Genomic DNA, 15,203 nt, shown 5'->3' on the forward strand with positions numbered 1-15,203 from the left:
AATGATAACAGTTCTCCTAATAGTCACCAACACATTCACACAGGACAGAAACCACATTCCTGCACAGAGTTTGGGATGAATTTTAATGACCATAGTTCTCTCAAAAGACACCAGAATATTCACCAGGAGAGAAGCCACATTCCTGCTCAGAGTGTGGGCAGCGTTAAACTAGAGTGAATAATTTAACCAGCACATTCACTCCGCAGAGAAACTGCCCCAGTGTTCTGAATGTGGGAAGCGTTTTAGTCGACGTAGTAATCTCCAAACACACAGGCGTAGACACACAGCAGAAAAGCCATACCACCGCTCAGTGTGTGGGCATAATAATAACCTCCAGACTCACCTGCTCATCCACACAGGAGGGAATTCTGATCAGTGTTTAGATGGTGGAACGAATTTTATGAGACAGACATCTCCAAATACATCAGCGCTTTCACCCACAACAGAACCAGTAACACGCACCAGTGTGAAACACCTTCAGACACTTGGATTTGAAAATACACAAACGCATGAACAAAGAGATAAAGACTTCCTGGTCATCGTGTGGTCATTTCACTTCCATCTAAGAGGAGGTGAATGCACTGTGGGCACCTGAATATAACTGTAGCACCATTTAAGGAGGTGAGGAAAGTTTTGCTGACACCAGGATGTCAGCGCTACACCCTTTACACCTAAATAGAAAGCTGGTAAATGCAGATTAATGTCTTTAAGTGAGACATATGAAAGTTGATTTCCGTCATAATTCATATAAGGCACTTACTAACAGTGTAAGAAAAAACATAAATATAAAATTATCTTTCTGAGAATATGACCTGTATTTGTCAGGTATTTGTATGATTTTATTTATTAATTAATTTATTTATTGTAAATAAATCATTCATCATTTACATTAATAAATGTGTAACTGTTGTTCAGGTTGGATATAAACCACATTTCATTGAACAGGTCTGGGGCAAGACCATACTTCTACTTCAGATATTGTCAATTATTATATAGTGTTCAAAACATGTCTTTGTTGATCTGAACCTGGAAGAACACAAACAGATTTAACATTCACAGAGACTTTTATTCTGGAAAACACACTAATACAAATATTACCAGCAGCTCTGAGAGATATAATACTGAGTGTAAGACTGATATAAAATGATTAAATGATAAAACTGTTGACACTGTGCTGATTTAAATTATTTACTGATCTTATTTATAAAGAATAACAAAAAGAACCTAATGAAGGAGAAATATATAAATTGTTCTGTGAATGGAAAAGTGCTAAAATGTGTCATTTTGTGTAAAACTCTGTTTAATCAGCAGCGGTCCGCTCAGAAAAGGCAGTGTAAAACACTAGTGGACCTCCCACTCTGCCCTCAGTGGGAAATGCTTTATAAATAAATGTTTACTTAATATTGAAGAATAATATCAAGCTTAATATTTAATATTAACATTAATAATATTAACTCTATGAAAACGCATAAATGTTTTTGGTGGCACTGGGGTTATTCCGCATATTCGAGACGTTAAGCGTTAGTCTCTATGGGAACTGTCCAATCAGAGCGCAGCGTGTAAGCGGGTCCAGCCAATCGCGGCTGAGGGGCGGGTGTTGTGGAGCGGGCTGTGTGTGAGAGAGGAGCAGAAGGAGAGCTGTGAGCTGGAGATAAACCAGGAGGTGTTTTTGCTGACGGTAAATATCTATGTAAGACTTTTCCACGCCGTTTACACTGTGTCTGTGACTCTCTCTCTCACAGAAACGAGGGCGGACAGCTTCTCTCTCTGAAGAAGAAGGTGGAGAATGAGGGAGCTGTGTCCACACTGAGCTCAGGAGGCTAATGTTAGCTTTAGCTGTGACTCTGGAAGCTAATAATGTTGAGAGCTGAGTGGGGGTTTTCATAGTTTACTGAGGCTCTAAACACAGAGAGACCACGTATTACCGTGATTTTAGAGAGACAGGGCGCTAAAATCGTAGTAAAGTCCGGTTCCTCCAATTTGTGATCTATTGTTTTGTTTCAGTCATGCCATTGTGCTGTGGTGCTAGCACTAATGTAATCAGATGCGAAAGAGTATTAAAAACGCAGAACCCCACCACTGAAGTCAGCGGAGTACACTCTTAGACCGTCGCACGAATATTTACTGTTCTGGACTAAATCCGGTCGGTCCGAAGTGGACTTTATTTAGCGCAAATAATAACTGCGGTCAAACAAGTCTCCACTGGAAAAAGCTCGGCCAAACGAGCCCCTCGCTGGTTTTGAAGAACTGCGTACACGAAACATTACGGTAAAGCCATGTAAGCGAACTGATTTCAAAATAAAAGTAGCTGACAGGAAATGAACGCGGTTTCATATTCATCAAATACATTTTATTTAAAAAACTCCGGATCATTTAATACACAATGTCTTAACAAAATATCGGTGTTTTTTTTTAACAAATTAATAAACATTTGTGAAAGTTGAATGTAGAAAAAACAAGGCTTTGTAAACAGAGGATTTGTTATTCAGTGGACAGATGAATATATCAAGACATTATAGTGTGTCATTTCAAAATAAATATTAGAGGAAAAACACATCAGAGAGAAAATTAACAGGTATCCACTGAGAATTTGTGAAAATAATCTAATACACAATCACAATTTATTGTTATTGAAAAGGATGATGTCATTGTGTAATTCACACATGATTTCACGCATGATAGTACACCACCTGAATGTGTCAGTTGTTTAATATCAAAGCATTCTTCCGATTTCAAAATAAAGGCCCTTGGAAATATGGTTAACATATTTCTGTATTTCAATCCCAATGTGAAATATTTATTAAAGAAATTTATTAATAGATATTTATTAAGGAATGCATCAGTTTGTACAGGAATGGTTTTATTTCTGTATGATATTACTTTATCGTTATTTGTGAATCTTTTAATATCAGGACATAGTGGTGTCTCATTTCAAGATGAATGCCCTTTAAATAACACTTTTGTATTATTTCCATTAGAAATTCTGTTATTAACAGTAATCCTCCAGACTGTACACACGTTTCACTCCATGTTATACCACCTGATTGTGTAACTCAATATCTAGTCAATTTGCTTTGTACAGGCAGAATTAAAGCCTTTTAAATGATCATATTCCAGTTATATTCGCTGTGTGCTTAGACTGTTATTAAATGGAAATGTATAAAAATACGGTCATTAAAAGGTCCTAGGTTTTAAAACGCATCAGAATTTTTACTGGAATTAACTGAGACATTGAGAGATGCGTTATCCTTATGAATCGAAACAGCTCTGTGGAAACTGGTGGATTTCTTTTAATAAAAATCTAAACTTAGAGCAAAAACAATAGAATTGGGATCAATTAAAGAGCATTTTTAAAATTACACACCAGAATGTCTTTATTAATCGAATGGCACAATGAGATGAGCAAACTAGAGGGAAATGGTTTTAAATTACAGTCTAAATATAGTGAATATAACTGAAAATAACCATCTAATAGAGTGTTATTTTATAATGACACATCTTCATTTTACCTGAGTGACACCTTTAGGTAGTGCAATATTCTGAAGTAAAACTGGGTTGTGGAAAATGTCAGATTCCATTTAATAATAAAATACAGTGAATGTAAGTGAAAAGTAATTTAAAGGACTGTTATTTTGAAATGCATTAAATGATTGACAAATTCAGTCGGTGTACTCTCAGTCTGCAGTGAAATTCGTCTGTGCGAACTAAATCTGTTTAATAACAATCAAAATTTAGAATACAAATGTTAGGAAGGTGTTTACTTAAAGGGCTTTTACTTTGAAATGACACACCAGAAATTCTTGACATATTCATATCTACTGAATATCAAATCTGTTGTTTGCAGTGCCTCATTACTTAATACAGTTTTCAGTAAGGTATGTTTATTCATTTAAAAAATGTTTGTTTATACGTTTACAACGCTCCTTTAAAGTCTGTTAGTTGACTTCACCAAAGCAGCTGTGGTTTATTTACTTTTGCACATGCTCATGTTTCATGTCGTCTGCTGGCAACTCACACATTTCCCTCAAAACAAGTAAATGGAACTCATGAACATAAACATAACGTTTCATATATAAAAGCGGGTGGTGATAAAATAAGTGAATCATGGTAAAACCAAAATCTGAACCTCTTCGAGGAGTTAAAGCAGCACTGTTTATGTGAAGTTATCTTTTTTCTTTATAAAATTTATTTTATGAGTGTAAAAATCACATTTATTTTCTGTCAGCGACAGGCTGGCTTTTCTTTTAAAATCAGTTCACCTACATGACTCTGCCGTAAACAGTGAAGGGTCTAGTTTACTGCGCTTCTCCAACAGGAGTCCGGCCGCTAGAGCGCTGACAAAATACAGAGGTTTAAAATTTGGGCCTTGTATGTTCGGTCTGATTTGGTTCAAATTTAGCCCAAGAAATCGGCCTAAATCATTACTCTGATTTGGCTAAAAGTCGAAGAACACAATTATTGTCTGAAAACGAGAGATGGCCGGTGATGGGGGCAGTCTGCAAGCAGCCGAACACACGTGATGACCAATTATCAAACAGGTCCACCCAGTTTTGCTTTTCTAAATAGATCAGTCGCTAACTGATGACAATGGCTCAGACAGGATCTAAAGCACAGCATGTCGAACTGGAATGAGACAATACTTACGCTTCAGATAATGTCTGGGATAATGTAGTTTTCAGAACTTGTTCTGTGATCTTAACCTGGAGGAACACGTGTCTGAAACTGTGCTGAATGTAGTGTAAAACACAAAGTTGCAAACTAATCCAATTCCTTTGCCACATTCCAGTTTGTTTTTAATATGACATTAACATTTTATCCTTCCTTCATTTTCTCTTTTAGAAAACAAAAAACTCCTTTTACTTCATTCCCGTCTTGTTCCAGACCGTTCTAAATCGACACATTCATCAAGAAACCTCACCAGTTCAAGAGGAATTTATCACAATGCAGAAGTCAAATGAGATCGAGTACGAAACCTCAAGCAGCCAAGAAGAACCCTCTGTGTCTCTCCAGACAAACACTGATGAAGAAATGGGGACAAGCGGAGACAACCGGGAAATGGTTATATGCTCTGACTGCGGAAGGACATTTTTCAGTTACTCGTCCCTTCAAAAACACCAGCGCACTCACTCAGGAGAGAAACTACATTCGTGTTTGGAGTGTGGGAAGACTTTTTTGGATGGCAGTTATCTGAGTAGACATCGGCGCATCCACACGGGAGAGAAACCGTTTTCCTGTACAGTGTGTGGGAAGAGTTTTAATCTGAAAAATTCTCTGAAAAAACACCAGCGCGTTCACACAGGAGAAAAACCATATTCCTGTTCAGAATGTGGGAAGTGTTTCAGTGACCAGAGTTCGCTCAGACAACACTACATTGTTCACAAAGAAGAGAAGCCTTACCAGTGCTCAGAGTGTGGGAAGAGCTTCAGTAGACCGAACTCTCTTATTAAACACCAGCGCGTTCACACAGGAGAGAAACCGTATCAGTGCTTAGAGTGTGGGAAGAGTTTCAGTGAGCAGAGCTCTCTCAAACAGCACCAGCACATTCACACGGGAGAGAAACCGTTTTCCTGTTCAGAGTGTGGGAAGAGCTTTTTTCAGCAACGGTCTCTGATAAGCCACCAGCAGATTCACACTGGGGAGAAAGCCTATCAGTGTTCTGTGTGTGGGAACTGTTTTACTCAGCAGAACTCTCTCAATAAACACCTGCGCATTCACACAGGAGAGAAACCGTATCAGTGCTCAGACTGTGGGAGGAGCTTTACTCACCAGAGCTCGCTCACACAGCACCAGCGCATTCACACTGGAGAGAAACCGTTTTCCTGTTCAGAGTGCGGGAAGAGCTTTGTTCAACAGAGTTCTCTGAAAAACCACCAACAAATTCACACTGGAGAGAAACCGCATCAGTGCTTGGAGTGTGGGAAGAGCTTTATTAGACAGAGTTCACTGAAACAACACCAGTACCTTCACACAGAAGAGAGGCCGTATCCGTGCTCCGTGTGCGGATTAAGTTATATAAAACGGAGTCACCTTCAGAGGCACCAGCGCGTCCACACGGGGGAGAGACCATACGTCTGCTCCGAGTGTGGGAAGGGTTTTAAAGAACTGCGTAATCTCAAAGTACATCAGCGAATTCACTCAGGAGAGAAACCGTATTACTGTTTAGAGTGTGCAAAGGGTTTTGATGACCTCAACAGTCTCCAAATACACCAGCACGTTCACACCGAAGTGAAAATATATCAATGCTCGTTGTGTGGGAAACGTTACATCAGCCAGGAGCATCTCGATGGTCACCAGTGCCCTAATGAAGCCACATCGTAACGAGTGCTAAACCTCACAGTGGTCATGTTCACTCAGTGTAGAGCCTTGAGAAGTTGGCATGTGCTTTTATTTCTTTATATTATAAGAATTGTTGTTAATAGAATGACATGAGACCCTTGACACAGTGTTTTCCTGGATGAACACTGCATGAACCGAGAGATAATTGACAGCAGTCGGAGACGTACACAAATACAAGTTCAGATTAAAGACGGATTTGAAAATTCCTCCCAAAATTAGAATTCACAGTAACTCGCCAATGAAATATTTAAAGCAGTGCTAAGAGAAATCTGACGTTACACTCAAACCCATCTCTGCCTCAACACAGAGAGAAGAAACTGAACTGAAATTAAAAAAAGACCATCAGGATCTTAGTGAGTGTTTTAATCGTTCATCTGAAGACAAGTGGAAATTGGATTTATACCTGATTTAATTTGTTTTCGTCTTGACATCACTCACTCATTTCTGCTGAGGGACCCAAATGTAAATAATTCAAATTAACACAAGGTTTTGAATGTTTGCTTATTTACTTTTTTTTTTTTAAACATGCACAAGGACTGTGTCTTGCTGCAGAGATGAGGGGTAACCATAGGTTTGCTAAAGACATGTAATTTCTTATATTTATCCTGAAAATATTCTACAGGGATGTATTGTGAAGTAGTGGTATGACTGCATTTGTTCAAGACCGCTGTCTCGTTTGCAAATATTTTATTTTTATTCCAGGTCCCCTGCAGATGATTTCCAATAGCTTTATGGTCGATTAATCACGGGTTTCTGTATGTATTCCTCCTACTCAGCTTGTGGTTAGGGTTAGCACCCTGGCTTGTGACCATCTTCACACTTCAATAATCTAAAGGATGTGAGAGGTTTGGAAAGGTTAAGCTGTAACTTGATCATTTCTAGCTGTTTCAAAATAATTCACCCTGCAGTTATTTTATTTAGCTGATGTACCACTCGTTTATTTTGTATAATATAAAATATATTGAGGAAAGGAAACTTCCTTTTTTATTAGACCTTGCTTCTGGGCAGTGTTTCCATCTCTGCTCTGCTGAAGAGGGTGGACGACAGGAGTAGAGCCAAACAAAAACCGTTGCTGAGAGAAAAAAAAAGCATACAGCAACATATATTTAGCCAATGAGGTTCCTTGAAATTCCTCTTTGCCTGTCAGGCGCTTTGCCTGTCCTCCCAAGCAAAGGCAGTCATTGGTTTAGACCTTACACTGCAAATAAACGGAATCTCAGCCAGTAAACTTGACTTATACTAGACATTTAGACTAGATTTTATTCATTTGGAAATTGTTGTAAGAATGTATTAAGATTATTCAACTTATTTCTAACTTTTTACCTGTTTTAAGTAATTTTATCTACAGCAAGTGTTTTATTCCATTGGCAGATATTTTTCTTAATTCAAGAAATAACTTGATGCTTAAAAGAAGCAAAAATGATTTGCCACTGGAATAAGGCACTTTCTGTAGATAAAATTATTAATAAATAAATAAATGATTTAAATGATAAAAAAGTTAGAAATAAGTTGAATACTAGATATTTAGACTAGATTTAAGTCAATTTTACTTGCTTAGATATTTAGTTTTTTTTGCAGTGTATGATTATTTTGATCAAAGGATTCCAGCAGTGTCCAGATTAAACATGATCTCTCTGTTCTACAAAACCTGTCTTGAGAGGAGAACTGTGGAGGAGAAACTACAGGTTAATGAGCTCATTTTAGATCCATATACAGAGAGAGAGAGGGGGGGGGCTTTCTTTTGTTTGTTTGTTGTTTTTTTTCAATATAGATACAGTAAGATACAGCAATCTAGAAATTCCTAATATTATTAGTGTTTGCTAATAAATCAGACTTTAATGTAGCTTATATCTGAACACATTAGAACTGCAATTTATGATTATAACTATTATTCTGCTGATTGATTTAAAAAATGAATTAAAAATAGCTGATTTTCACAGAGCATTGTTGTCCTGGGTTGTGTGTGAAATTGTGTTGGGATTGTTGTTGAAATTAACAGTGTGGCAAAAACAGCGCCACCTAGAATGTATTTCTCCAGCCTCCACCGCTTTCAGGATAACGTGAAGACTTGTCCTGATATGTGTACGTCCTTAATACCATTCAAACATGTATTTAAAGAACAAACTCGTTAATACAATCAAAACAGATCTACAGTATATGTTCTTTTTTGACCAGTGAGCTAAATATCTACAATATAAACATCATCATCATCATCATATACGTATTTTTCAACAGTTCCAGCTTCAGCTAGAGAGACATTACTCAGAAGTAAAACTTGTATATACGCAGTCATATCAGAACATTACAACCACCTCTATTTTCTTAACTCTGTTCATTCTCTTAGCATTACTGTTCATACAGGAGAGCTTTGTAGTTCTACAATTAAAGGTCATCTGTTGCTCTTTCCACGAATGTGGGACTATAGGATGACCAACGCAAATTGAGCAGCAACAGATCTACTACTAATAGTCTATTGGTGCCTACAAATAACAATTTTGATTATATACGCTGTTTTATTCAAGGAGGTGTCACAGTAGAGCAGCAGGTAGCGTCTCTGTCACAGCTCCAGGGGCCTGTAGGTTGTGGGTTCAAGTCCCACTCCAGGTGACTGTCTGTGAGGAGTGTGGTGTGTTCTCCCTGTGTCTGCGTGGGTTTCCTCCGGGTGACTGTCTGTGAGGAGTGTGGTGTGTTCTCTCTGTGTCTGCGTGGGTTTCCTCCGGGTGACTGTCTGTGAGGAGTGTGGTGTGTTCTCTCTGTGTCTGTGTGGTTTTCCTCCAGGTGACTGTCTGTGAGGAGTGTGGTGTGTTCTCCCTGTGTCTGCGTGGGTTTCCTCCGGGTGACTGTCTGTGAGGAGTGTGGTGTGTTCTCTCTGTGTGGTTTTCCTCCAGGTGACTGTCTGTGAGGAGTGTGGTGTGTTCTCCCTGTGTCTGTGTGGGTTTCCTCCGGGTGACTGTCTGTGAGGAGTGTGGTGTGTTCTCCCTGTGTCTGTGTGGGTTTCCTCCGGGTGACTGTCTGTGAGGAGTGTGGTGTGTTCTCCCTGTGTCTGTGTGGGTTTCCTCCGGGTGACTGTCTGTGAGGAGTGTGGTGTGTTCTCCCTGTGTCTGTGTGGGTTTCCTCCGGGTGACTGTCTGTGAGGAGTGTGGTGTGTTCTCCCTGTGTCTGTGTGGGTTTCCTCCGGGTGACTGTCTGTGAGGAGTGTGGTGGGTTTCCTCCAGGTACTCCGGTTTCCTCCCACAGGTGTATTGGCGACTCAAAAGTGTTCGTAGGTGTGAGTGAATGTGTGTCTGTGTTGCCCTGTGAAGGACTGGCGCCCCCTCCAGGGTGTGCTCCCGCCTTGCGCCCAATGATTCCAGGTAGGCTCTGGACCCACCGCGACCCTGAACTGGATAAGGGATACAGATAATGAATGAATGTTTGGATTATGATCTCCTATAGTATTCAGATAGACTGCCAGTCTGTGCACCATAGAGTGAGCTGTGAAAGAAGCAATCAAGTGAAGTGAACATTATTATTTATTAAACACTTCCATCCATACGACATGACGACTAACCCCCATCAGTGGAGCCTCTGACAGCAATGCATACGGCTTTAGTTTACTGTACGAGACCATAGGCCGTAACCCCATGGAGCCTTGTGGAGCTGCTCTCCCTCTGGATCTATCATTTACATCATCCTTCTGTGTCCTGTGAAACTACACGCCCTCTTCTGAATAAACTGTAGCAGAATCGATTCAGCGCTGACATACTATTAACATTCTGATCCTGTGTTATTTCAATACACTTCATTCCTCAGTTACACTGTAAAAGGTTGTATCTGCCTCAGAATTAATACGACTTTGTCAGAATTATTCTTTTTTTTTTGTCAGGCGTTCTCTGAATATAATAATTCTTTGAATTATTATGAGTTTATTCTCAGAAGTCTGATTTATTTTCAAAATAATATATATATAATTTATAATACCGTGGAGTCCGTCGTACAATGACTGACAAACCTGCGACTTTCTGTTTCTATGGGAACGGGCCAATCAGAGCACAGCGTGTAAGCGGTTCCAGCCAATCGCGGCTGAGGGGCGGGTGTTGTGGAGCGGGCTGTGTGTGAGAGAGGAGCAGAAGGAGAGCTGTGAGCTGGAGATAAACCAGGAGGTGTTTTACTGAAGGTAAAGATCTGTGTAAGACTTTTCCACGCCGTTTACACTGTGTCTGTGACTCTCTCTCTCACAGAAACGAGGGCGGACAGCTTCTCTCTCTGAAGAAGAAGGTGGAGAATGAGGGAAGTGTGTGCTAACGGGCTGAGACCTGTATGTTAGCACGCTAGCATCCGTTTCATTTCTTTGCTGTTGTAACAAAATATGCGGGTTATTTACGCACAGTCAGTATACATGTTATTTCACTCCTGTTTACACACTTTTCGGTGTGTAAAAGACAACAAGCCCAAGCAGTGTACAAGGTAAACAATGGTATCCCACTGACACTGCTGATAGTGCTCTGATTCCCGTAGAATAAAGTTTAAACTACCTGCCTAAATTATTCCTCTGATTTGGCTTAACATTTCTTGTAATGTCTCTCTCCAGCATATAGAGAGTGCAGTTTGGATAATAAACAGGTATTCCATCTTAAAAGTTCTAATTACCCTTGAGCTCAGGTTATGTTTGCAATTATGAGGCAGATAAATGGGTCAGTGTTCCTCACTTATATCTCTTTAACATCTAAATGAGAACAAATATCTTTGACAGAAACACAAAAATATAAGCATCCCAAATTCTGTCTGAGTTTTGTCACAAATCCAACGATGTGAGATTTTTCGATCCTGGAGAGACTGAGAGATTAAACTTAAACCCAAATATCTCCTCTGTATAATATTTATAAGAGTAGTATTGGCCCTAACACCAAACTTTGTGGTACACCATGTTTACTTTTATAAATACAGTGATCCCTCGTTTTTCGCGGAGGATGCGTTCCAAGACCACACGTGAAAAACGAATTTCAGCGAAGTAGAGGAAAGATATTTTTGTTATGTATTTAACGAGTATTTGGACTTTTAAACCCCTCCCTGTTGCTGTTAACAATCCACCCTTTACATTAAACAGTCGTTCTATAATGTTTTTCAGCTGGAACTACATGTGATATCCTACCAGTTTCTTTAATAGAGTCATCCCTAAGCTGTGATTTAGCGTCAGTAAATTTCACTCAGATGTGGACATGAACCAACACACGTACTGTACGTAAGAAACACTTGTAAATGATATGTTTTGTCACCTACAGCCCCAGTCTAATACATGTAAATAATAATTTAAAAATACTTTTGGCTATTCATCTTTCATGGTTTTCCTGGATTTTTCCTCAGTATCCGTGATATAGCGGTCATAAGCCCCCTTGAAAAAACCCTGTGAAGTAGTGAATCTGCAGAAGATGAACCGTGAAGAGGTGAGGGATTACTGTAGATGATTTGTTTACATTCACACACTGATAACAATGGTTCAGCTAGGATCTAAAACACATCACATCAAATGGGGCTGGGGCTGGGGCAGGACCGTACTTCTGCTTCAGATTCTGTCTGGGATAGTTTAGTTTTCAAAATGGATGACTTTGTGATCTTAAATTAGAAGAAAATGACATGTTATGTTGAGTATGATATTAACACCATACCCTTCCTTCCTTTTCTCTTTTAGAAATGAAAAAACTTGTTCCAACTTATCCACTGATTTAATGTTTTAGACAATTCTGAGAGACCTCATCTGTACAGGAGGAATATAATGTTGAAGTCAGAAGAGACTGAATGTGAGGATACAGAGGGTGGCAGCTCCAGTTCTCAAGAAACATCCTCGCAGCCTCTCCACACCAACACATATAGCAGAGAAACACAGAAAAGTAAAGAAAAGAGGAAAACTTTTGAATGCTCTGATTGTAAAAAGAGTTTTTATATTCACAGTTCTCTCCAAAGACACCAGCGCATCCACTCAGGAGAGAAACTGTATTCCTGTACTGAGTGTGGGAAGAATTTTGTTGATTGCAGTTCTCTCAGTCAACACCAGCGCATCCATACAGGAGAGAAACCGTTTTCCTGTTCAGAGTGTGGGAAGAGTTTTAATCAGCTCAGTTCTCTGAACAAACACCAGCAAATTCACACCGGGGAGAAACCGTATGAGTGTTCAGAGTGTGGGAAGTGTTTTACTTATCAAAGTAATCTCCAAGGTCACCAGCGCGTTCACACTGGAGAGAAACCGTATCAGTGCTCAGAGTGTGGACTAAGTTTTACCAAACAGTGTCATCTCCAAACTCACGGTCGCATTCACACAGGAGAGAAACCGTATGTCTGCTCGGAGTGTGAGAAGAGTTTTAAGACACTGGGTAATCTCCAAGTACATCAGCGCATCCACACTGGCGAAAAACCATATCAGTGTTCAGAGTGTGGGAAGTGTTTTACGCAACAGAGTTCTCTCAAACAGCACCAGTACATTCACACGGGAGAAAAACCATATCCGTGCTCGGAGTGTGGACTTAGTTTTACAAAACCATGTCATCTCCAAAGTCACCAGCGCATTCACACAGGAGAGAAGCCTTATATCTGCTCAGTGTGTTCAAAGGGTTTTAAAGAACTGCGTATTCTCCACGAACATCAGCACATTCACACAGGAGAGAAACCGTATCAGTGTTCAGAGTGTGGGAAGCGTTTTAATGAACGGAGTTCTCTTAAAAATCACCAGCGCATTCACACAGGAGAGAAACCGTATCAGTGCTCAGAGTGTGGGAACCGTTTTACTCAGCAGTCTTCTCTCAGACAGCACCAGCGCGTTCACACAGGAGAGAAGCCTTATATTTGCACTGTGTGTTCGAAGGGTTTTAAAGAACTGCGTGATCTCAAAGTACATCAGCACATTCACACAGGAGAGAAACCGTATCGGTGTTTAGACTGTGGGAGGAGTTTTACGCAACAGCGTTCTTTTAAACATCACCAGTACATTCACACAGGAGAGAAACAATATCCGTGTGTGAACTAAATTTGACAAAATTGTGTCATCTTCAAACTCACCAGCGCGTTTACCCAGAGGAGAAACCACATCTGCTCAGAGTCAGAGGAGTGTTTTACTCAACAGTCTTCTCTTCAGTATTATCAGTCTGTTCACACAGGAGAGAAACCATATCCGTGTTCAGTCTGTGGTTGTGGTTTTCATCAGAGTTGTGTCTGAATACAACAGTGTGTTCACACAGGGAGGAAACAGGATTCTTGTTCAGAGTGTGGATTGGGTTTTTATGCAACAGAATGTTCTGACATAACACTAACAATTACACCCTGGGGAGAAACCATTACTATTTTGACTGGTGTGGGAAAGATTTTGATCGACTAATTTGTCGCCAAATACATGAGTTCACACCGAACAGAAACCCAGTGTTCAGTGTGTGGGGATATTTTTATCAGCAGGCAGTAACTTTAAGATCACCAGTGCATCCACATACTCATTTAACTCCTCAGGTCATGTACACTCAGTGTCGAACCTTTTAAATCATAGTGTATTTTATTTGCTTATCAGATTATTATTATTTTTTGGTAACAGAAGGGAATGAAACCTCATACACTTTTGATTGGTAGCACTTTCCCACCAAAAGACCTCTGGTCCTTGAACCGGTTCCCTTCCAGATTCTTGGAACCCTGGTTCTTAGCAGTTAAAGAATGGACAGCTACCCCCTCCCTTATTACAATGAAAGAAATTCAAACAAGAACATCAGGATCTTAATGAGAGACTTATTTGTGTTTATCTGGGACTGAAGTGAAAGTTTAACTTGTATCTGAATTAAGTTCTTTTCTTCCAGACCTCTTTGGGTATTTCAGCAGAAATGGGCAAAGAATGCAATTTAACACAAGCTATTGAATAGGTTTCTTATAAATAAGTAACAAACTTTTAAAAAAAAAGTGTCCAAATGTTATATATTTATATATATATATATATATATATATTTATACACACATACACGCAGGGAGTCCTCGACTTACGACGTTGATCCGTTCCTACGTCGCGTTGTAAACCGATTTTCGATGTAAGTCGAAACATAAGTGCATACTGTACGTAAATAACATACTGTGAGAAAGAGAGAGAGAACGACATAGCAGCAAGCTAAAATGGCATACAATGCGACTGAGGTGACGCCGTCCATCTCAGTCCTGTGCCATGTGACCGTGTATTCTTCCCCCGCGCACACCAAACACGAAGTTCGCGTTACAACGTTTGCGATGCAAAACAACTTAAGTCGAAACAAGGCTTCATACAGTAAATGGGAGATGTGTCGTAACCATGAAACATCGTAACCCGGGACTGACGTAACCCGAGGACCTCGTGTATATATGTATAAAAATTTGGACACCCCATTTAATAGTCAGCTCTTTAAGAAATGTTTACATATCAATGTCCAATCATGTTTATTTCTGGAAAAGAAAGTGATTTAATTGCAATTAAAACAACAAAAATGAACATTGCTTTACTTCATTTTAACATTGTTTTATATAAACAAAAATGTGTATTATAATGGAGGAAAATAATGGTTTCACATGTTCCTCAGGCACCCTCTGATACACAGCAGAATTCATGGTGGATTCTATGATGGTGAGCTTGCCAGGTCCTGCAGCAAAGCATCCCCAAACCATGACACTTCCCCGTCCATGCTTCTGTTCTGGTGTCCAAATAATTCAGTTTTAGACTCGTCTGTCCAAAGAACATTATTCCAGAATTCATGACCTTTGTCTGCGTTCTCTCTGGCAAACTTCCGTCTGGCCTTAGTGTTTTTCTTAGAAAGCAAAATTTCCTCCTCCCATGAAAATTAAACTTGTGTAATCTCTTTCTGATAGTTGAGTCATGCACTTTCACATCGACAGTC

At 39.7% G+C, this 15,203-nt stretch overlaps 1 pseudogene; it reads left to right on the plus strand.

The window, feature by feature from the left end:
- Positions 1-1,579: 1,579 nt before the first annotated feature.
- On the plus strand, positions 1,580-14,225 carry LOC136707135 (zinc finger protein 850-like; annotated as a pseudogene).
- Positions 14,226-15,203: the final 978 nt, after the last annotated feature.

The sequence above is a fragment of the Hoplias malabaricus genome, chromosome 9 (genome assembly GCF_029633855.1).
Source record: "Hoplias malabaricus isolate fHopMal1 chromosome 9, fHopMal1.hap1, whole genome shotgun sequence".
Classification (NCBI taxonomy): Eukaryota; Metazoa; Chordata; class Actinopteri; order Characiformes; family Erythrinidae; genus Hoplias; species Hoplias malabaricus.